Source organism: Vulpes lagopus, chromosome X (assembly GCF_018345385.1).
Source record: "Vulpes lagopus strain Blue_001 chromosome X, ASM1834538v1, whole genome shotgun sequence".
In the NCBI taxonomy this organism is placed as follows: domain Eukaryota; kingdom Metazoa; phylum Chordata; class Mammalia; order Carnivora; family Canidae; genus Vulpes; species Vulpes lagopus.
Window position 1 is genome coordinate 113,085,047 of NC_054848.1, and position 25,100 is coordinate 113,110,146.

The following is a 25,100-nucleotide window of genomic DNA, read 5'->3' on the forward strand; positions in this document are numbered from 1 at the left end:
AAACCATAAAGAAAATGCCAGTGTATTCGCTGAATATGCAAATAGAGTAATCAACATCATGGAGAAAGGAAGCAATAGGAAATTAAGACAAGTAATAGCATGTTTATTTAGTAAAGACCTATTTATTTGATCTTAACACCCCTTAAGTTATTAAAGAGCTTAGACTTCATAGACTTCCTGTAGCTTTTGTTATAAATTCATGTTACAGCAAAGGATATATGAATATCAATTTAATGTATATTAAAATATATAAATATATATATTATATATATATTAGATGTGCTTGTGAGAGCTATGGAAATATGGTTGCTTAGAGGTGTTACAGAACTTCATTTAGCTTCTTATTTTGGAATTGGGTCTCCTCATAACATTTAATGTTAATCACATTTTTTTTTCATTCATGACTATTTTAAGGTCAAATAAGTCAATCGGAGAAGGACAAACATTATATGGTCTCATTCGTTTGGGGAATATAACAAATAGTAAAAGGGAATAAAGGGGAAAGGAGAAAAAAATGAGTGGGAAATATCAGAAAGGGAGACAGAACATGAGAGACTCCTAACTCTGGGAAACGAACTAGGGGTGGTAGAAGGGGAGGTGGGCAAGGGGGGGGTGACTGGGTGATGGGCACTGAGGGGGGCACTTGATGGGATGAGCACTGGGTGTTATTCTATATGTTGGCAAATTGAACACCAGTAAAAAAATAAATTTATTAAAAAAAGTCAGATTTTCACATACTCCTATTCGTTATCTACTCAAACATAATCAATGAACACAGCGTCTCATCTATAACTTCTCTAGGGTGAGGAGTACACTAAATAGATATAATTTCTGGGTTTAGGAAACCATCAGTTTTACGGGAGTCAGCCCAATTTCTTTTTCCATTAGTACTATCTCAGCAATGAAGCCACTTTAATTACAAAACCTTTACATACCCATTATAGATATCACGATATCATGATCTTTTAAATTTCAGGAACAGGAAAAATGAATATTTTATTTCTACTTCATAGCCCTTCCCTTTTTTTTTTTCCTGGAAAATGATTATTTCCTTGAGATTACCAGATTACAAATTCTATGCTCAGAGAAATATGTGAAAAATGACAATCAAATGTAATACTTGGGCATTGAGCAAATGGAGAATACATTTGGGGAGAAAAGAGAAACATTTTGACATGAATTTCATTAAATCTTCTGTCCCTTAAGTGAATGCTGTTTGTAAGTCATATGAGTTTCCAAAGTCTCTCTTTGTCCTAAATTTGTAAATGGTTTAAACTGAGAAAATCTAAATGTAGTCCGGAGGCCTAGGGAGAGGGAGAGAGGGAAGGAGGAAGGGAAAAAGGGAGAAGAAGAGAAAAGGAAGGAGGAGGGGCGGGGGGGGTGAGTAGAGAGGGAGAGAGAGCTATGCTTTTAAGATAAGGAGCTGATCAACACTCTCACAGTTCGGTGTGGGAGTGTGGCCAAAGGAAGTTGCTGAAAACTGTAAAACGCACACACAATCTCAATCACCTCACAATCACTGGCATGTATATTGTAGGATGGCCCGCAGTCCTTTGTCCTCTAAGTCACTGAAACACCATGTCATCGTTCTGCTGACAGGCTAAAAGGCACAATGTATATTCATTCAACTCTGTAGTCTCATCCCAGTTTTTGATGGTGAAGACAGCTGACAAATCTGTATGTTGAGGCTGCCTGAATCTGATACCATAGTGTAGAAACTTGGCATCCGGGGCTCTGGTTGATGCCATGGTTATAACACATTCTCCTGCTAATATTAAAAGTGACGATGACCTGAGAGACACATTATCTACTGTAAACTTCCCATAGCCAAGTGTCCCTGTGTTCATCCTAATACTATTCTTAAATTGCAACAGCTAGTATTTTCTGATTTCACACATTTAGTTTCTCTTGATCTTAAAAATCTAGATGTACAGATTTGATTTCATTTCTGCTTCTTTTTTTTTTTTTTCATTTCTGCTTCTTACAAGATGGGGGAGCTTGAATGATGACTCCAAATTCCTGAAGTACTCATGGGACAATTGGCTGAATGAAAGCCATTTTCCGGAAAGCTTATCTTGAGATACTTGTAAACCATGGAATTTCCTAATTCTAAGCCATTCATAAAAAACGGTCCCATTCATTCAGCAAAGAGACTTGTTTTACTTTAGTTCAGTTGCTCCGTTTGAAGACGGTTGTAATGGAACAGCGTATTTTAAATGGAAGCAGCAGGATGGTGTAATGGTGAAGAGTAAGGTTTTTAGAGTCAGAATGAGAGTATTTAAATACTAGATCTACCAGTAATTATCTCTGTGACCTTTGGCAAGAAAATTGACCTCTCTGAAGCTTAATGTACTTATTTGTGAGTAGAAAAAACAATTATCTCCCACACAGAGGTTGTAAGGATTAATGATAGTATATATAATAGACCTGACACCCTGGCTAACACAAAACAGGTGCTTGATATGCAGTAGCGATTGGGAATATGATTGTTTTCGTACCAACACTACATTTATTTATATATTGACAACCATAGCTCACCTACCATTTCTAAGGAGGAAAAATGATGTTTTCTTCTACATATAATATGCCTTTTATTAAGCTGCCATTGTTGACAGCAATTTATGTAATATATTCTGGCAATATTTACTCAGTGTTATACAGGTTATTTACTGTCCATAATTGGCTTTTGGAGGCAGAAGGTGGAAATTTAGAGCTTTTCATTACAAGACGTTTTACAAATAGTAGAAATCAGTATTCAGAAAGCAATTTGATGTTGACTCTCCTGATACTTTAAATTCATTACCATATAGTTTTCTGTTTCACTCTTTTTAGAGGCTAAATTAAAGCAAGATACTTCTACCTGAAATTAATTCAATTTTGTCTTTTTTTGTAGGAACATCTAGAAACACTTGCTGTCTCTGATATTTTGGGGCTAGTCATTAAGAGGTTGGACAGTCCAGATGCCTTGCCCACTGCAGTGTCAGATTTGATGCCATTACACTTGAATGGCTACCAGAGCCCTCTGATATTCTAATTAGCCAGAGGACCGCTAGTGTTGATCATCAAGCCCCCTTCCAAGAAGTAAATGATGCTCCTAACTCTAGCAATTGTCGGGGTTCAGACCATTAGATAAATTATCACCATATAATTCTTCAGTCCCTTCATTTTAGTATATATAATATTTTGATATTAACATTACTTAAACTTAAGTAAATAAAATTAAAATAAACTGAGTATTTGGAGTTTTTATTATTTTTATTTTTAAATTATTTTTATTTTTTTATTTGGAGTTTTTAAACAGATTTTATTTATTTTCAGAAAGAGAGAGAGAGCAGGGGGAGGGGCAGAAGGAGTTGGAGAAAGAATCTCTTTTTTTGTATATTTTTTATTGGAGTTCGATTTGCCAACATATAACACCCAGTGCTCATCCTGTTCAGTGCTCCCCTCAGTGCCCATCACCCAGTCACCCCATCGCCTGCCCACCTCCCCTTCCACTACCCCTTGTTCATTTCCCAGAGTTAGGAGTTTCTCATGTTTTGTCACCTTCTCTGATTTTTCCCACTCATTGAGCAGACTCCACGCTGAGTGTAGAGACTGACATGGGGCTCAACCTCATGACCCTAAGATCATAACCTGAGCCAAAATCAAGAGTTGGATTTTCAATTGGCTGAGCCACCCAAGTGCCCCAATAAGCTGAATATTTGAATGGAGGATCAGTTGGTTTTTTTAGAAAGAACAAAAATTCCTGAAAAGTTTGTTATTAACAATGGATGGCGAATGGATATTAATAATAGAGCTCTCATTATTCAATTTAAGTATTAAAAAATTCCATTGTTCTTTGTATTTAGTGTGGGACCCTCATTTTATTATGATGAATTTGTCTTCCAATTGTTTATTTCATCTTTATGATATTCAATAAAGTTTCAAAGTCCCAGGAATGATTTATAAGTAGGCATAGGGTCTTTCCTCTTTGTTCTATACAATAAGAAGTCAGGCATGAGGAAATTTCCTCCCACTGAATCTATTCACAATGAGAAAAACTCCCAAAAGGAATATTTTCTCTTATATTGTACTATCACCAGAAGATAATGCCCAACACAGTCTACCCCTTTCATTGCTCCTTCTGTCAATCTCCACCAAGTAGTATCCTTTCCAACATGACAAAACTCTTCATCATACAACCAAAAGCAAACTCCATTCTCTAAGAGAAGACTCAAATTCTCCTGACTTATTTATCTCATTTTCAAGTCAGGATTTCTGGGAAGTTCTCCCTTTCAACCCTAGTACTCTTGTGAGCTCCCCAAGATATTCTTCAGCTTATGGACTAATTTTTAAAGATATTCACCAACAGTAAACCCATCTCAATAGCTGGAGCAATAGAGATGAAAGAGAACTGGAGACAAAAAGAGAAGGGAATATAGAATATGGCTAATGTGGTAGACTTGGATTTTGTTAAAATATGAAAATATGTTTCCCATGGTCTCCCTCTCTACATCAGTCTCAGTTATTATGAGCTATCAGAGATATCTTACAAGTGATTTGTAAGCAGAAATGCAATATAAGCCATATTGTTTATATGCTCAGAAGGTTGAAGCACAGCAAAAGCACTGCTGCTGCTCATACATGAAGCTTGTCTACTGGTTTCTTTGTTTATATGCAATAGCAACTGGGTCTACAGGTCCTCCAGCACCTGCTAGATTAACTCGCTCAGCTTCTCCAACTTCTGGTCCACATATATGAAACAACTCCATGATTCAGGGCGCCAGCTTCTCCTGCAGGACACTCCCATCATGTAAATTGCAAGCTTGGAGGCAGTGAGCAGCCAACATGGGTTCCAGTCCATCTTTATGAGTTCTAGCTCATCCTTGAGGGTTCTAGTTTTTCTTGCTCTCCCCTCTTTGCTTCCCATATGTTCTTCCTGCCTGCCAGTCCACTGACTTCAAACTCCAGAACTAAACTCAGAAGAAACAAACAGCCATCATGGACTGTTTAACCTAATAAACCTGTTATCACAGACACACACAGACACACTATACACACATATTCACATATATACATAATTATATATGTACATAAGTTAGATGCATTTCTAACACATTATATAACATACTTTATAAAGTAGAAATCAGTGTTCATAAATGTTTTTATTCAAACACTATGGTTATTTACACAGAATATCCAAAATAAAATAAATGAACAAGAAAAAGGGTACAAAAATTACAGATTTATTTATAATACTAATAAGAAATTGAGAAACAACTTATATAATACTCAAAAGGAAATGAATAACTGTCATCAAAATAAATTCACATGTTGGATTATTATCCATAAGTGAAAATTAAATACAGATTATTTTCCTGATCTTAAGTAAAAAATAAAGCAAGTTGCAGAAAGATGCAGATAGTGTGATCCCATTTATATAAAATATAAAAATCAGTGGTATACATTTTTATTGATATATACATGTGTATTAAACCTATGAAAGCAGGAATGGGAAGGCTATAAAAAAATAAATTCAGGGCAGTGGTTAAATCTGGGAGCATGGTATACAGAGTAAGGATGATGAGGTTATCAGGGACCTTAAATAGTACTGGTAAAGTTTAATTTCTTAGTCTAGGTAGTGGATATTCAGGTTTCCATTATATTTTTACGAATACCTTTTTAACATTTGAAATCCTTTATAAGAGAGCCTCCCTAACAACTGGGGCCTTTTGGGTGAGATTTACATGGGCAGTAAATATTCTCACACTCTGGGCATCTTCTCAGATAGTCTTATCCACATCTCTTCCCCAAATCTCTTTGTCAGACATCTTCAACTCTTGTTCATCCCAATTCCCCAATCATTTGACCAGAGAAGACAATAGCCATGGTCTGTGACTTAGTGTCGATTAATACAATAAACCATGTTTCCTTTCTACCCTAGGATTCCATGACCCATGTATTCTGGTATGGGAGAAACAACACTATAAATGTGTTTTGGACTTGTAGCTTACACAATATTCTGTAGGACAGTATTCCAAACTCCAACAGTCATCTCCCTGATGTTTACTTAATTGGGTCTTCAATTGCCCAGTTTATCATTTTATAAGAGCAGCTGCTTCTGTGTTACATGCCAGTAAATTTGATAGGCAAAAGTCCATGTTTCACTTTTTCAGGAAGAGACTTGGCCATTATTTTGGAGAGCAACATTGGACATTAAAATAATCTATAAATTTACGGAAAGGCAGGGTTACCACATGCAAATCCTGAATAAAGTTTATTCCAATGTAGGTAACATAGCCCCACAATGATGGAAAGAATCTACACATATTAATCCTGCTCCATGTAGCTGGCTGATTTGTAATACCAGGAAAGAGGCATAATATCGGACTCTGTGATTGGAAGTTTGTGCCCTCAGGATTGTAGTAACAGATCATGTTTTTTGGAAGAAGTCCATGAACCAACTTCAGTTTAGCCATTATGTTCTCTTGCTTACGATCCCCCTGTGTTAGGGATGTTCTCAATATCTGCAGTCGGGGCCATTTTGTCCCTCTGATTATTGGAGCTCTTCTGCACTGAATAACCTTTGGTGAATCTTTGCACAGGACAGAGATTTCATCTTCAACCCCTGTGCCCATACTGAGAGGTTTATTCACATACCTCTTCTGCAGAAATCCTTGTCATTAATCATCTAATCCTATCCTTTTTGAGTTCCTGAGCATCCAGCAATGCCCACGAATCCATATTCTCAGCTTTCTCTCCTAAAGAAACTGGACAATTGGATGCACTACTTGAGATTCTGCCTATTGGGAGGATATCTTTGATCTAAGTCTATCAGGGCCTCTTCTCAGTGTGGTTATAACACCACTAGTCTACTCTTTGCTAATGCCAGGAATTAATGTGGCTCCATCTGTAACATCTGCAATATTTCCTCCATAGTCAGCTGGCCATCAGAAACTACCTAGGAGGTCATAGATGTGTACTGAGGGAGTTTTAACCATATGGCAGCAGTAGTCACCCTGGGAATATAACTTACTTGTTCCTACAAATTACTTTTGCCTCCTGGATCTGCTCAAGACTGGTTCTATAAATCACACTTCCACCTGATTGTGGATTGTTTATTGCTGGGCCTGGTTTTATCACTAGGAGTTTGGAATATACATAGTTTGTAGAGGGTAGACTGGATTACACAGTCACATAATGTTCATGGTCAGCCTTTCAATCTCCAGAAAACCCCTGTAACACGGTAGAGCCCTTTAATGAAAAAAGTTGTGTGATGAAAGAGTTATGACTGTGCTGAAAACTCAACTCTAATTGTAGTCTTGGGCCTAGCCTTGATTTCCATTTAGCACCCACATCTGTCACAGATACTTCTAGATCCATTGTATCTGAGGGGTCAGCCCTCTACTGTTGAGTCAAGCAAGTGGTGTTTTCTCATCTTGGTTAACTGGAAAACATTTTCACAAAGTCCTTTTGGTGTTTTGGATACAAAGCCTAAGCTGTTTCTGGAAACGTGTGTGAGTGTGTACGTGTGGCCGCGGGAGAATTGGAGCACAGTCATGCAGTATACGTAGGTTGGCAGTATCATATGACACCAAAATGCTGCTCAAGCTATTTCAGTGCAAACAAAAGTTAAACGTGGCCTCCTTGTGGAGATCCTGTGCATAGCGGACGCCAACTGTTCCTGAACATGAGGCAGGGAAGGAGCTAGGGTGGAAGAACAGGTGAAAGAAGCAGACAGTAAGCTTTGGGGTTTTTATATTTACAAATTTCCCTCCGCATCTGCCCTTGTCTCTTTGTTTTTACTGACTGTAAGAGAAAAGGCTGAATTGCATTCTCCTTGTCAGACTTCTAATGGAGAATGTACACAATCAGCCCTTCATTAAGGGAGAAAATAAAGAGACAGAAAGTTGCTTCCTGAACTGGAGCAGAGAAAAGTTAAATTACAACAGCAATGAAGCCAGGTGATTAACAGAAATTAACACATTTTTGTGACAAAGAAAAGAAATTGAGACGTGGAAAACTGGTCGGGATGTGTTCCTACCGTGGTCTATTTAATTGATACCAGGCTGTTCCTTACTTTGGATGCAGCATTTTCGGTAGAGCAGCTTATAAATGAATTTCTCCAATACCAAGCTGAACAGTTCATTAACTTTTATTCCTTTTTTACTTGAATGTAAGACCTTGTGTCATATTCTTGTGAAAGTATGCAGCAAAACAATGTCAAATCCTAACAACCGACTGGCAGCAATGGTAGCAATGGGTTAGACAGCACACTGGTTCTAATCCTGAGCCATCAAACATGTAGGTATGTAAAAAAGCGACTGGCTACCACCCCAAAATGGACTCATTTCTAAACGTAGGGTCATCCGCTTGGTGGAAAGATGATGTTGTGTGGTCTGGTTTGGCTTTGTATTGCCTGTCTTTTTACCCTGACACAAGGTACAAAAGAAGAGAAGGAAAGGGCCAATATTAATAATGACTGGTTCCATTGATACTCAGGGGGAACTTCTTCCGCCTTTCAAGGTGGTCAATGCAGTGATTCCTCCATGAAAGAAGTTTGTCTCAGTGAACAAGTCAGAGGAAAATGACTATGGAGCTTTTCCATGTATGGCTCATACTGGTATGGAAAGAATAATTAGATGAAAAGGTCAGGGCTTCCATGAGACTTCACATTATGAGAACACAAGCTTGGCAATGATTGGGGTAAATAGTGTGTCACCAAAGAGAGTGTGACTTTGAGAAGGCTGAATTTGGACACACATAAGTCCTCACAATGGCAGCATCCAAGAGGTTTTAATATAAACCATTCACAGTATAATTTTGATTCTTGCTGCTGTTTCTTCTTTCTTTACCTTCTGTCACCTGCCCTTTCTCTTTTGTTTTTTCCTTTCATTAAATTTCATTTCACTGTCTGACGTCTATCTTCTTGGCATTTACAGTCAATTTAATTCCTGCTCTTAGAGTCCTTAGACTCCTACTTCTTTAGGATTAATTGCTAAATTTTGGTGAAGAAGCAGCTTAAGGTGGTGGAAAGAACATGGACTTTGCAGACACAGCAGACAGGGGTTGACTACTGGCCCACAGCTTACCGATGGGGCGATCCCAGCGGGAAGGTCAGGGGGTGTTCTTTAAATTCACTGAGGCTCAGTTTCTTTACCTTGAATTGGAGCTAGTAACACTCGCCTTGGTTCTCATCACAACCCCAGGCATATGCTCAGGCTGACATTTATTTATTTATTTATTTATTTATTTATTTATTTATTTATTTAGAGGCAGAGACATAGGCAGAGGGAGAAGAAGGCTCCATGCAGGGAGCCCGATGTGGGACTCGATCCAGGGTCTCCAGGATGACGCCCTGGGCTGCAGGCGGCGCTTAACCGCTGCACCACTGGGGCTGGCCCCCTCTTTTTTTAAATAATAAATTTATTTTTTATTGGTGTTCAATTTGCCAACATACAGAATAACACCCAGTGCTCATCCCGTCAAGTGCCCCCCTCAGTGCCCGCCAACCAGTCAGCCCCCACCTCCCGCCCTCCTCCCATTCCACCACCCCTAGTTCCTAAAAGGCCCTTTCTCCAAATCTGCACTTCAAGTAACTCCAACTTCCCCACCCTTCAAATCTACCACAAGAAGTCTTCCAGGAGCCCACACATTAGTGAGTGCTGCTTTTGTGTTCCCTCAACGCCATGAGTGGGATTTGCATTTTAGCCTCATAACACAGCCTATCAGAATTTGGTTCATGTGTCTATCTCTCACTGAACCAGGGGCTCCACGAAGACAGAAGTCATGCCTTCTTACTCCTGAAACTCTAGCATCCAGTACAGTTCCTGGTTTGGGGGATGTGCTAAATAAGAAATTTTTACAAAACTGAATCATTTTTGAACTATGATTTGTCTTTAGGATTAAATCACACATTTTATATAAAGTACCCAGTACGCTTGACAGATAGTTCCGTTGTCATTTATGCTTAATTTAATTAAAAAATCATGACAACTGAGTGAGAAGAGATGATTTCATAGATTTCTTTTGTTTCTTGGATTGATGTCAGTCACAGAATAGAAGGCCTTGAGGCTTCAGGCTAGTGTTGCTGTCTCAGGGTAAATAAGGACATGCCATCGCTTAGAGCTCCTACCTAGTGCTTAGTGGGCACAAATTAATTATTTGTTGACAGGATGAAATAATGAAGTATCAGCACCCTATGAAGCCTTTTTTCACTTTTCTTGACATATGCAGACACTTCCTTCGCTGAGATCTCACATAACTTTTCTCATATTTTTATTACAGTGCATTTCAGACCATACACATCTGTTTTCCCTACCAAACTAGGAAGTATTCCCAGGCAGGCGCTATTCCACACATCTCATTCATTCTCAGCACCACTCATACTATCTGATAGAGTAGATATCTTAAAAACATTTATAGATTTGGGCTTTATCAATATTAACTGGACAAATATTCAAAATTTTCCTTCTGGGCTTCCTTTCATCCAATGTGCTAAAACTAGCAGATTTAGCTTTCTTAGGAGGTTTAAAAAGGTGCCACTGCAGTGCGTCACCCAATTTACTCCCTGAATTAGAAATTCCAAATGAATTTCTCATTAGATCCTGAAAATGGAAAACTTAGTATAGGTAAATTAAAATAATCAAAATTTCAAACCAGTGGAGGATGGTGATAAATTTTCCCTTATAGGTATGGAAGTCATCTATTGCATATTTCCACCTGATAATGCTTAATTTGAGCTACTATTGACATAGAAAGCTCCCATTCTAATTATGCTTGGTAGGGGGAATTACAACCCACTGCAGCTTAGGCACGTGTTCCTTGGCAGGAGAGACTCAATCTGGTAAGTGACTTTTTTCTGCTCTTTCACCATGCAGGTAAAATGCCCTGAATAACTGCTGCTTTTTTTTTTTTTTTTGAAGGGCTCTATCAGCCCACTTCAGGGACTGAAATGCTAAAAAGGCCGTTTTACCTCACAGCCTCAAAACAAGTGATCTTTAAAGTGCTTTGACAGAGCCAGAGGGTGACTATGAGTGACATTAGACCACAAGCCTACCCTTTCCCCTCCTTTGCTGCTGAGGAAAGGGGAAGTCCCAGGGTCAGAACCCTATTCTTAGAAGTTAATTATCTACCCTTTTGTTGTGATTGATGCTGAGTTAATCCCAGATTTCGCCAGCCCAACTAATGCTGTAGATTGGAACAGAGCTGCTTCCTCCTAGTCCTCCCCTGGGCCCCTTCTCCCAGGAGGAAGGTGATTTGTCCTAGGCTTACTCAGGAGTCACTGCCTTCAAGTTCACTACTCTACCCCAGTTCTTCCAGGGCATATCCAAAGAGTTCAGAGCAAGGAAGGGCTTTGGGCTAGGCCTGAGGAAGAGAGGCTAGCTAGGATTTAGGGTGACTATCAGAAGAGAGCCAGGAGGGCTGTGGCCTCTATAGCAGGTAGCAGGCACAGAACATCAGCAGGTCATCAGGCACAGTGAGCTTCAGTGAGATACTTTCATTGGCCCAATGAAGAACACCCTGCCACGTTGCAGAGGGTGTGGTACCTGGGCTGTGAAACTGCTGGCTGCCATTCCCCTGCACCATCAGTGGGATGCTAGTGGAATCCATTGCCCAGATCTTGTATTCAGTGATGGAACCAGGAACAAAAACTGGATCAAAACTGGAGGCATCACAATTCTAGACTTCAAATTATACTACAAAGCTGTAGTAATGAAACAGTATGGTACTGGCAGAAAAACAGACACATAGATCAATGAAACAAGATAGAAAACCCAGAAATAAATGCACAATCATTAGGTCAATTAATCTTCAACAAAGTAGGAGAGAATATCCAGTGGGAAAAAGATAGTATCTACAACAAATGGTGTTGGGAAATGTGGACAGCTACATGCAGAAGAAAGAAACTGGACCACTTTCTTACACCACACACACAAATGAATTCAAGATGGATTAAAGACCTAAATGTGAGACCTGAAGCCATAAAAATCATAGAAGAGAGCACAGGCAAGAATTTCTCTGACACTGTCCCATAACAACATCTTTCTAGATATGTCTTCTGAGGCAAGGGAAATAAAAGCAAAAATAAACTATTGGGACTACATCAAAATGAAAAAAAAAAAACAAAACTTCTGAACAGTAAAGGAAACAATCAACAAAACTAAAAGACAACCTATGGAATGGGAGAAGATATTTGCAAATGACATTTCTGATAAAGGGTTAGCATCCAAAATATATAAAGAACTGATACACTTCAAGAGTCCAAAAAACAAATAATCCAATTTAAAAATGGGTAGAGGACTTGAACAGACATTTCTCTAAAGAAGACATCCAGATGGCCAACAGGCACATGAAAAAATGTTCAACATCACTCATCATCAGGGAACTGCAAATCAAAACCACAATGAGATATCACCTCACACCTGTCAGAATGGCTAAAATAAAAAACATAAGAAACAAACAGCATTGGTGAGGATGTGGAGAAAAAAGGAACCCTTCTGTACTGTCAGCTGTCAGAGGGAATGCAAACTCATATAGCCTGTATGGAAAATGGTATGGAGGTTCCTCAAAAAGTTAAAAACAGAACTAATCTACAATCCAGTAATTGCACTGATGGGTATTTACCCCAAAAATACCAAAACACTAATTCAAAGGGATTCATGCATCCCTATGTTTATTGCAGCAATATTTACGATAACCAGATACGGAAGTAGCCAAGTGCCTATTGATAGATGAATGGATAAAGAAGGTGAGGGAAGGGTGTATGTGTGTGTGTGTGTGTGTGTGTACTCTACCCCAGTTGTGTGCACACACACACACATATATTATATATATAATGGAATATTACTCAGCCATAAAAAAGAATGAAATCTTGCCATTTGCAACGACATGGATAGAGCTAGAGAGTATAAAGCTAAGCACACCAAGTTAATCAGAGAAAGACAAACACCATATGATTTCAATCATACATGGAATTTAAGAAACAAAACATATGAGCAAAGGGGAAAAGAAGAGAGGCAAACCAAGAAACAGACTCTTAACTATAGAGAACAAACTGATGGTTACCAGAGGGGAGGTGTGGGGGGATGGGTTAAATAGGTGATGGGGATTAAAGAGGACACTTATTATGATGAGCACTTATGTATAGAACTGTTGAATCACTATATTGTACACCTGAAACTAATATCACACTCCGTCAACTGTACTGAAAATAAAATTAAAAACTTCATAAAAAAGAAATATTCTAGCAATATTTGAGAAACTGTGTGAGGTTTTCAAAGTAAAGTATTGAATATGAAAAAAAGTCCCAAATTTGACAAGTGAAGAAGCCATTTATGACTTAATTTCCAATGTCCTCTCCATTCCACAAGAGGTTCCCCGGATAGAAATATATAGGTGATTTTGGAGAGCTACTCTGTATTCACAATTCATTCTGTTTACTCTAAACATCTGTGTCTATTATCAGTAGAAATTAAGATAAATGACACCTCCTGGAGATCTTCTAGGGTTGAGTACGAGTGCTCAAGTATAGCCAACTGTGGAAAAGATTCACTTAAAGCTAATAGGAAGGCAGGAAATGTGTAATCATTCTCATTGCTGCTTTCGGCCTTACTAGCATAGTGGGGCCCATTTGCATGCCTTCTGTTCAATGTGACAACATGGAAAATTGCCAAGATCTTCACTGTGAAGAGGCACAGCTCATGGGCTTAAAAAGTTTGATGTAACAATAAATGAATACAACAGTCAATCATACAAACTACTTAAAATACAGATAAGCACAAGAAGTTTACAGAATAGTGAAAGAGTTGACATTATTGTTTGGAGAATAAAGTGATACATTATGGGATTAAGGAAGGGAGTGAAGAAAGTGAGAACGTAGATTGATGGATGCCAGTGGTCATTGTGGAGAGCAAATGATGAGATGTCATGTGAGTAGATGGAAGTGACATGGTTTCAGTCAAAGATTGAAATTCTTCAATTTAATATATTAGGAGAAGAGAAGTACCAGGTTATTACCAGGAAGAGAAAGTGGCTATGGGATGGCTGGCTTATGTACGGTGGCAATGAATATCGAGAAATGAGAAGGTCTAAAGATTTTGAGACCGAAGAGTTGAATGGCCCATCTATGTGTTAATAGAACTTGGTGCAAATCTGAAATTATGAATAAGGCCAAAATTCTGCAATGAATATGGGACAAGTGCAGAATGCTTAGAGGTGTCAGCATGAAGAGAATTAGGGGGTTATACAACTATTGAACTTTATAAGAGTAGGAGGTTTTGCCAACTTAGGGTATCTTAGTTGGGGTTTTCTAACAAAATTACCATAGACTTGGTGACTTAAACAACAACTTATTTCTCACAATTCTGAAAGCTGAGAAGTCTAAGCTGCTGGCAGATGTCTGGTGACCACCCACTTCCTAGTTCATAGATCGCCATCTTCTCCCTGTGTTCTCACCTGGCAGAAGGGGCAAGAGAACTCCCTGGGGTCTCTTTTAGAAGGGCACTAATCTCAATCATGCAGGCTCCACTCTCATGACCTAATTACCTCCCAAAGGCTCCACCTCTGTCACATTGGGAATTAGGCTTCACCATAGGAATTTTGGAGGACACAAACATGTAGTCCACAGCAAGGAGTACTGGGACACAGAACAAGTTAGTTAGCAACTCTACCGCTTACCCTGAGGTAACTGAGAAATGGGAAAATAAATAGACTCTACTTGACAAAGCTGCTGGGAAGGCACGGCTCATGGACTACAGCCAGGTTTTGGTAAAACAGGAAAGTCAAAGAGAACATTATAACAAGTCTTCAAAGTACAAAAAAAAAAATAGGAAGTGGTGAAACAGGAGGAAGCATAGAGCTATTTGAGCAAGATAAACTGAGGAACACGGCTCATATTTTTAGAGATAACTATGGATGACAAGGATATGAGGCATTACAAAGCAGTGAGCTGCAAGTATTCTAATTTGATTGTTCCCAAAGAGTTCAGGAAGATGGTAAGACTCATCTCTCAAGAGGCAGGAGTAATGTGAATTGAGGATGATTCTGAGAGATTTCTAGACCAATGTAGGCAGTTCTAGGAAGGTAGTGAGATTAACTAGCTTCCAGGATCCTCATTATATGTTGGAAATAGGTGATGCACCCTGAGAGTGTAGGTTAAGAAAACCAAGAAGCCCTTAAAATAAGCAACCTGATTACTCGGGTTTCTCTAAGAACAGTATTACTAGTTTTGAACACACATAGAGAATCCCAGAAGACTTTTGGTGTAAAATGTATTTTCCCTGATTTGGAAACCAAAATGTTAAATGTAGAAGGAAGATGAAAGGAAACAGCATAATCATTCCTGGTGAGATAAAACTACTTGGTATTAATAATGTCAGATTTCTGAGACAGTTGTGGAGAGATCAGCAACACCAAGAAACTCCTCCTCCTTCATCTCTTTAAAACACCTGTATTAGTTTTCTATTGATTTGTAACAAATTACCTCTAATTTAGTGGCTTAAAACAATAAACATCTATTATCTCAAAATTTCCATGGGTCGAGGGTCTAGGCAGGATTTAATTGGTTCCTCTGTTCAACATTTCACAGGCTGAAAGCAAGGTTTCAGTAGGGGCTGCTTTCCTATCTGAAGCTTCCAGTTCATTTCCAAAATCATTCAGGTTGTAGGAAAAATTTGTTTCCTTGCAACTGTAGAACTCATGGCAGCTTGCTTCCTCAGGGCCAGCTTCTCTGCTGCTTCCAGACTCTGAACCCAGGGAAAGCCTAAGCTTTCTTTGAAAGGGCTCATGTGATGAGGTCAGGCCTACCCAGGACAATCTTCCCTTTTGATTAACTCAAAATCAACTGATTAGGGACCTGAATTACATTTGCAAAAATATTCCTCCTTTGCCATGTAACATAACATATTCATGGGAGTGATATTCCATCATATTGATGGATTCAGTTCACACTGTGGGGGAGGGGATTATATAAGAACAAGTGAGTATCTTGGAAGCCATCCTAGAATTTTGCCTATCTCAGTACCTAAACAACAAAATTCCAGATTATCCAAGATTCTGACAGAGTTATCTATAAATAACTACTCACTAAAAAGGAGATGAAAAAAATCTTCCTCTTAACTTCATCTCCTTTGGCTACACGTTCTTTCATTTCTATGCTACATTTTTTTTTTCTGGCCCAGACCCAGAGAATGTTCTATAACTGTGTTTCTCAACCATTTGCTTTATTTTTTTTTTGTATGTGTGTCTTGATAAATCTTTGTTTTTGTTTTTTTAATAATAAATTTATTTTTATTGGTGTTCAATTTGCCAACATACAGAATAACACCCAGTGCTCATCCCGTCAAGTGCCCTCCTCAGTGCCCGCCACCCAGTCACACCCACCCCCCGCCCCCCTCCCCTTCCACCACCCCTAGTTCATTTCCCAGAGTTAGGAGTCTTCCATGTTCTGTCTCCCTTTCTGATATTTCCCACTTATTTTTTCTCCTTTCCCCTTTATTCCCTTTCACTAACTATTATTTATATTCCCCAAATTAATGAGACCATATAATGTTTGTCCTTCTCTGATTGACTATTGACTTCTCTGATTGACTCAGCATAATACCCTCCAGTTCCATCCACGTCGAAGCAAATGGTAGGTATTTGTCATTTCTAATGGCATTTGCTTTATTATTACTCCCCTAAGGAGCACTTTTGGACTGGTTTTCTCTTCTCTAACACCCTGCCTGATAAATGTTAAAATCCAGATACATTGAATATCTGATTATATGCTGTATATCTGTGCTTTATACATAAAATAGTAAGATTATGCTCCTCCTTCTTCATAGAAACAATTTTGTCCCCTTGGGAGTGATAGAGTCCCTGTTGAGAAATCATTTTCTGTAAGATCAAGGGCCCATTAATAACTTAAATATTTGCTGCATCCTATTTTTCCTTTTCCTTTTGATCTCCAGCCTTGATATCAGCTCCCTTGTCTTGTTCTGTACAAATCCATAATAAAATTATGTCATGTAAAGATGTGTGTGGTATGCTGTTGAGTAGGATTTCGATAACCTGTGTCCCAGTGCTGACTTAGCAACTAATTTTCAATGTGACCTTTGGCAAGCCAAGCAAGATTTTGGTGGTGCCATTTCTTCAGTACGTCAAAGGGCACAATCTTGTAAGGTAAAACTTAGTTATGGCAGAGAAAATTAATTTGATATGTCTGAAGTCCCGCCTAGAAGAAGAAAGTATAAATCTTTATCACTTTAACAGGATAGATGAGAAAAATGAAGTTTCTATTCCAGGAGCAGGGATTTAGAGATAAAAAGATATATAAATTATGTCAAATGTTCTTTAACGGGGTTGGCAGTTCTCATTTGAATTCTGTGGAGGTTCATTATGTTGGAAGCAGGGGCCAAGGATAGCACCTGTGATCATAAAACAATGACTGAACTTGTAACCAACCAAAGTTCGTGGGGATCTTAGGCTGCTTTTTAACATATCATCACTTCCTATCCCTTGGGATAGATTTGCCATTGAAACATTAGTTCTAGCGCTACCATATTTGTTTTTATTTTACAAAACAGGGAGGAAGCCAAGGTACTATAATCAACCTTTCCCTTAGATATCAGTCCATGCTAATTCATTAGCATACACTCTAAGCACAAGACATTTAGGAAGTTCTTTGCAAGAGTTCAACTAAAACAATGTTTTTAGCCTCTTCTTCATATCCTGGGTTCCAATACCATGACTTGAGCGATCTCCAAGTATGGACCAAATTCCAAGAGGCAAGATGGAACTTTTATTCACTAAACCTCCAACTTCACATGTTGAAATCTCTACCAGTCAAAAAGCACATGCATAATGACATTTGCTACTATATGCTACCAAGATATATTGGGAGAGTGAAAAAGTGCAGAGTCCAAAGCCTATCTAAAGAATTCAGTTGGGCACTGAAGGGGGGCACTTGACGGGATGAGCACTAGGTGATATGCTATATGTTGGCAAATTGAAGTCCAATAAAAAATAAAATAAAGAATTAAGTTGGAATTATTATCATGCTTTTAAAATTAGATTTCATGTTTTACATATCTTTGTTGAAAAAATGTGCCTCCTTTCATTCTGCCATAGGCAAAATGTTCATCATGTGATAGTCCCCTTCTGTTTTCACAGCCATCTCTACAGCTGTGTGATTCTATTTGTCCTGATGAAATCAACATTATGGTTTCAGACATAGTCCAGACCGGTGATGTATGTAAATTATTCCAATATCATCTTACACTCAGAACAGTAGCAACACTATTATTTTCTCAAGTAGCATATAGGGAAATTATGTCAGTGTCTGGCTGAAAATGACACATATATTACACTTGAGTTGATGGACACATTATAGAATTATCCTTGCCATTGTTTGGCAGCTTTGAAGCTGGGGCACCAGACTTTAAGAGTGTTAGATAAGGATTTCTAAGCATTTAGAGAGCAGAAACTATCACCTGAAGGGTAAGAGGGAAGTTTTGTTTACAAAACGCTATTTGCAAATGAAACATACATTTCAGACCCAAACACTTGATTTATCTCCACCTCTATTTGTGGAGGGCAAATGTGGACCTAACAAAAATTGGGCTCAGTGGCAAGATCTGATGAGACAGGAAAACAAACCATGAAGTTATAGATTCAGACTTCAAATAAAACCTTTCTACCAGCCTCTGCCCCACAAATACTTCCTCCATTTCATCTGTGATCATCTTTATCTCCCTTAAAGCACTAATGAAACTGAAATAAATAACCTCAAAAGCCTTATGAGTTTATCTGACATACCTCCATGGATGCCTTATTTGGTGCTCTTCATTAGAGTGTGGCAACAGGGATGGGGTGAAATCATAAACTGCAGAGGACAGGTGATAGGCCATGATATTTCACCAACTAAAGACTGTTGAAGAAACCATAATTCAACTTTTCAAATGTGATATTCCTAACATTGTCCCTTCAATTAACCATGGTGAACATGCCTGGAATGGCTTGTCTTTAATCACTTGTTTAAGTCTTGCTCATCCCTTAGCACACAGCTCACTGGTTCCAAGCAATCCTGGTACCTCTCTCCCTTGTACCACCACCATCTCTACTTTTAAAGTAGCACTTACAGCACATATTGCAATTGTGTTGATACCTCTGGTTCAGTGTGCAAGCAAAAAGCTCTTCTAGAGTAGAACCAGTGCCTTATTTATCTTTATTTCTAACATCTTTTAGTGCCTGACACTTAATATGTGATCAGTCGAATGAACTCATATATAAATTAGTGAATGACTCCAAGTCTTTAATTCTGGAGACTTAGTCTTATCCAAGCCACATTTTCTATTGGAATAGACCAACTATTCTGTACAGACACATGTGTAGTGATTGGGCTATAAAATATGAACAGACAGATTTGTGGAAAGGCCACAATTTTGAGAGATAATCATCTTTCACAACCGCTTATCCATGAAGGTAAACAACAGAGGTATTTCTTCCACCACAACTTAATTCCATGCATTCTAAAACTATTTTTTTTCAAAACTATTGACCACCTGTGACATGGCAAAAACTGTTTTATTTTGCAGTACAGCAGTGAAAAAGTAAGACAAAGGCTTTAAAAAGATGCAGTTTATAATACAGCAGATGGCAATTCATTTGTGGTCTTTTCACATTAAGCACTGTAGGAAGTACCTGATGTGTATTATCTCACTTAAATTTCAATACCACCCTACTAAGTAGCTAAACTTATTCTCATTTCTACACTGGGACATTAAGGCACAGAGAAGTATATACAATCTTCCATAAAGTTTCAAACTTCTCTTCATGGCTTAAGTTTCAGAGTTTTCAAAACATTACAATTGCTATGATTCTGGCTATGCTGTGATTGCAAAGTTCCTAGCACTTACAGCAAGAAGGGATCTCTGAGCATTTTCCTCTAAGATCAGGAACAAGACAAGGATGTCCACTCTTTTGGACAATACTAGCCACAGCAGTTAGGCAAGAAAAAGACATAAAAGGCATCCGAATTGGTAAGGAAGAAATAAAACTTACACTATTTGCAGATAACATGATACTATATTCAGAAAACTCTAGACTCCGTCAAAAAGCTACTAGAACTAATAAATGAATTCAGTAAAGTTCCAGAATACAAAGTTAATACAGAAATCTATTGCCTATCTATACACTAATAATGAAAAAGCAGAAAGAGAAATTAAGAAAACAATCCCATGCACAATTGTCTGAAAAGGAAGAAACTATGTAGGAATAAACTTAACAAAGGAAGTGAAAGATCTTACTCTCAAAAGTATAAAACATTGAAGAAAGAAACTAAAGTCGACACAAACAAATGGAAAGATATTTCATGGATCAGCAGAATCAATATTGTTACAATGTCCATACTATCTAAAGCAATCTACAGATTTCATGCAGTCCTTATAAAATATTAACATTTTCACAGATTTACAACAAATAATCTGATAGCTTGTGTAGAACCACAAAAGATCCTGAGTAGCCAAAGAAATCTTGATGAAAAAAAAAAAAAGAACAAAGGTAGAGTACCACAATCCTAGATTTTAAGATATATTACAAAGCTGTAGTAATGAAACAGTACGGCAATGGACAAAAATAGACACAAGATCAAAGGAACAGAATAAACAGCCCAGAAATGAACTCACTATTGTGTAGTCAATCTATCACAAAGGAGGGAATGACATACAATGGGAGAAAGATGGTTTCTTCAACAAATGGTATTGGGAAACCTGGACAGCTATACACAAAAGAATGAAACTGGACCACTGTCTTACACCATACATAAAAAAATAAACTCAAAATGAATTAAGGGTCTAAATGTGAGACCTGAGACTATAAAATTCTTAGAAGAAAACACAGGCACTAATTTCTTGGACATCAGCCACAGAAACACTTCTAGATATGTCTCCTCTGGCAAGGGAAACAAAAGCAAAAAATAAAAAAAAATAAAAATAAAAAAAATAAAAGAAGCTACACCAAAATAAAAATCTTGTGCATAGCAAAGGAAAACTAAACAAAACTAAAAGACAACCTATAGAATGGGAGAAGATGTTTGCAAATGACATATCCTATAAGGGGCTAGTATTCAAGATATATAAGGAACATACACAACTCAACACCAAAAAAAACTCACAAATAATCCAATTTTTTTTTATTTTTTAAAAGATTTTATTTAATTATGAGAGACACACACACACACAGAGGCAGAGACACAGGCCAAGGGAGAAGCAGGCTCCATGCAGGGAGCCCGACTTGGGACTCGATCCCGGGTCTCCAGGATCACACCCTGGGCTGAAGGCAGCGCTAAACCACTGAGCCACCTGGGCTGCCCCAATTTTAGAAATAGAAAGAAGACATGAGCATTTTCCCAAGAAGACATACAGATGGCTAATAGGCACATGAAAAGATGCTCAACATCACTCATCGTCAGGGAAACTGCAAATCGAAATCACAATGAGATACACCTCACACCTGTTCGAATGGCTAAAATCAAAAACACAAGAAACAACAAGTGTTGGTGAGGGTGTGGAGAGAAAGGAATCCTCTTGTACTATTGTTGGGAATGCAAAATGCTGCAGCCATTGTGGAAAACATTATGGAGGTTCCTCAAAAAGTTAAAAATAGGATCACCCTATGCTCTAGTAATTCCACTATTATTACTCAAAGAATACAAGAACATTGATTCAAAGGGATACTTGCACCCCTATGTTTGCTGCAGCATTATTTACAATAGCCAAGATATGGAAGCAGCCCAAGTGTCCACCCATAGATGAATGGAGAAAGAAGATGTGGTGTGTGTGTCCACATGTTTGTATGTGTACATGTACATACACAGACATACACTGGAACACTACTTAGCTATAAAAAAGAATGAGATCTTGCCATATGCAATGACATGGATGGATCTAGAGAGTATAATGCTGAGTGAAACAAGTCAGTCAGAGAAAGACAAATACTATATAATTTCACTCCTGTGCAGAATTTAAGAAACAAAACAAAAAAGACAAAAACCAGACGCTTCGATACAAAGAACAAACTGGTGGTTGTCAGAGGGAAGGTGGGGAGAATGGGCGAAATAAGGGAAATTAAGAATACATTTACCTTGATGAGCACTGAGAAAAGCCTAGAATTGTTGAATGATTATATTGTACATGAGAAACTAATGTAACACTGATGTGTTAATTATATTTGAATTAAAAAAAGAGTTCTCTGAACTGAGGACGATAGGTTAATATATTCTTATAATGCATAGTAAGTAAAGGTTCCCACAATGCGGGATGCCTGGCTGCCTCAGCGGTTGAGCATCTGCCTTTGGCTCGGGGTGTGATCCCGGGGGTCCTGGGATCGAGTCCCACATCGGGCTCCCTGCATGGAGCCTGCTTCTCCCTCTGCCTGTGTCTCTGTGTCTCTCTCTGTGTCTCTCATGGATAAATAAATAAAATCTTAAAAAAAAAATTCCCTCAATGGAAAGGAGGAATCTCCGAAAAAATAAATATACCTATCTTCCCCAAAAGAAAACTAATTAGTCAAATACAATGTTATAAATAAGTAACACAAACTATACTTTGATAGAGAAAACATACCAGACCCACTCATTTCTTTTATTAAGGTACACCATGTTTCAAATATAGCATAATTTTCTTTTAGGCCAACCTAAATAGAATCTCACCTTTTTTTTTTCCAATATGCAATCCCAAGCATCCACATAATGTATTTCTCAATTGTTTTCATAGCATGCATTATTTAGTCAGATCTCTGGGACTTAATGCCTGTCTGTACACTGTGACTACATGACTTTAAAATAGTTAATAAAGTCCAATACACTAGTTTGAGAACACAAGATTTGAATGAAACTTTTCATATAAAGTCCTATGAGGTGACATCAGAAAAAAAATAATATAGACTCAAAATATGACAGCAGCTCTATATATTAGTTCTAAGCCAATATTACTGTATGATTATCAAATTCCTGTTTGTATAAATTACTAATTCCTCCAGAGCAAAATAATCATAAAGATGCCCAAAATAACCAAAAAGATGTCTGTCATTCTATCTGCCCCATGTCCCTGCCCTCTGTCCTTTATTTCTCACTCAAAGACAATCTACTGTTGTCTGTGTTCCCACTGCACAGCACACACTGCTTGCACTTATGGTAAAGGTCTTACCCCACATTGCCTGGTATTTGAAGTTTGCTGTTTACTTGTCTGCCTTTCTAGTTAAATTGTGAATTCCTTCAGGGGAAAGGCCATGACTTTTTTTGTCTTCCTCCCCTCCCACAGCCCTTAGCACAGTGATTTACACGAAACAGGTGCTAAGAAGATGTCTGATAAATGAGTGACGATCATTCTACTTAAAAAAAAAATCAAGAGCATGAAATGACATCAATAATTTATCCATATGGCATTTTGCCTCAGAACACAGTAGAAATCTCTTGGTGGAAGGCATCAACTCTTTTCATTTATTTTTACAGGACCCAAGTCCAGGGATTGATTCAGGAGTTATAAATAGTAGAGACCCCTAAGCATCTCCCATATCATTTCTTTAACAGACCAGAAGAACTAGAGCTTGAAACCAACCATGAAGTGACTCTGTGGCACCAGCCTGATAATTAACCTTGAGCCCAAATGAAGGATGCTGCCTCAGAATGAGGGGCAAGGACTCGGGAGAGAGACTACCTGGGTTCTGAACCTGCTCCATCATTCAGTAGCTCGGGAACCTTTACTGACTAAATCTCTTTCTTCAGAACATTATGTTGGCAGAAGACTTTTTGTGAGGACTAAATGAGACCATGCTTATGAGGCATAAGCAGAGTACTTGCAACATAGTGAACATACCACTCCCACCATCCCTGGCCTGCTTTGTAGAGACTCTGGATCTCCAGACCTCAGCTTTTTAAAAAAAGATTTATTTATTTGAGAGAGAGAGAGAGAGAGAGAGAGAGAGAGAGTGTGTGTGCACAAGCGGGAGAAGGTGCAGAGGAAGAAGCAAACTCCTCAATGAGCAGGGAGCCTGATCCTGGGCTTGATCCCACAACCCTGAGATAATGACCTGAGTCAAAGGCAGCCACTTAACCAACTGAGCCATCCAGGTGCCACCCAGCTTTTTTGACTCTCATCTCCAGAACTTCACTCTGTTGTCCACTTTTGCTCAGCCTTGCATATCATATGCCAGTGGTTGTGAGTAGGGTTTCCAAATAAAGTACAGGATGCCAGTTAACTTTGAATTTCAGATAAAAAATATTTTGTTGTCAGAAGTATGCCCTATGTAATATTGGGGACATACATTGGGATAAATCATTCATTGTTTATCTGAGATTCAAATTCAACAGGGCACCCTGTATTTTTCTTTGCTTAAATCTGGCCGTGATCATTCAGAAAGTACCCATCAACTGCAATCCTTTGCCTCAAGCCCTCACAGGTAAACATGGGTTTTCAGAGTTTGCAATTTATTATTTATTTATTTATTTATTTATTTATTTATTTATTTATTTATTTTTTATCTATCTATTTATTTTGAGTATGCATTTTAATTGCTTCTCCATTCAGTCAGTCCATTTAACGCGTTAATGATTAATCAAAAATCCAGCACAGGGACCCAGGCTAGTAAGGAAAAGCTTTATTCCAACTTTAATGTGACTGGGTTTTTCACTTTGGGAAGATGTGGCATATTTGATAAGAACCAGTTTCAAGTGCTAAATCTCCAATTCTGCTATTTTTCTACCCTTACAATATTTTCAGGTGGCTATAGAGGGGTGGCCTAGAATTCAGTGCCTGTACATTCTCCAGCTTTCTCTAAGAAAATAACACTGCATCAGCACACCAAACAATAAAAAAAAAAAAATAGCCAAAACCAGTTCAAAGCATTGTCCAAGGAAAGGGTTTTTAGTTACATTTCCAACAAGTGGCACACATATGATGTTCTTTTTTTCACTTACTGGTTCTTGTTGTGACAGAGTTTTAGTATTCCCTTGGTGAGACTTGTCTTAGGCTGGGCTCAAAAAAGCAGTATTAACTTTACTGAGCAGACTCTCTCCCCAACCTCATACTTATTTCTGACACTCAGAAATTTTACATAATAGACCTTTTTCATACTATGTTATG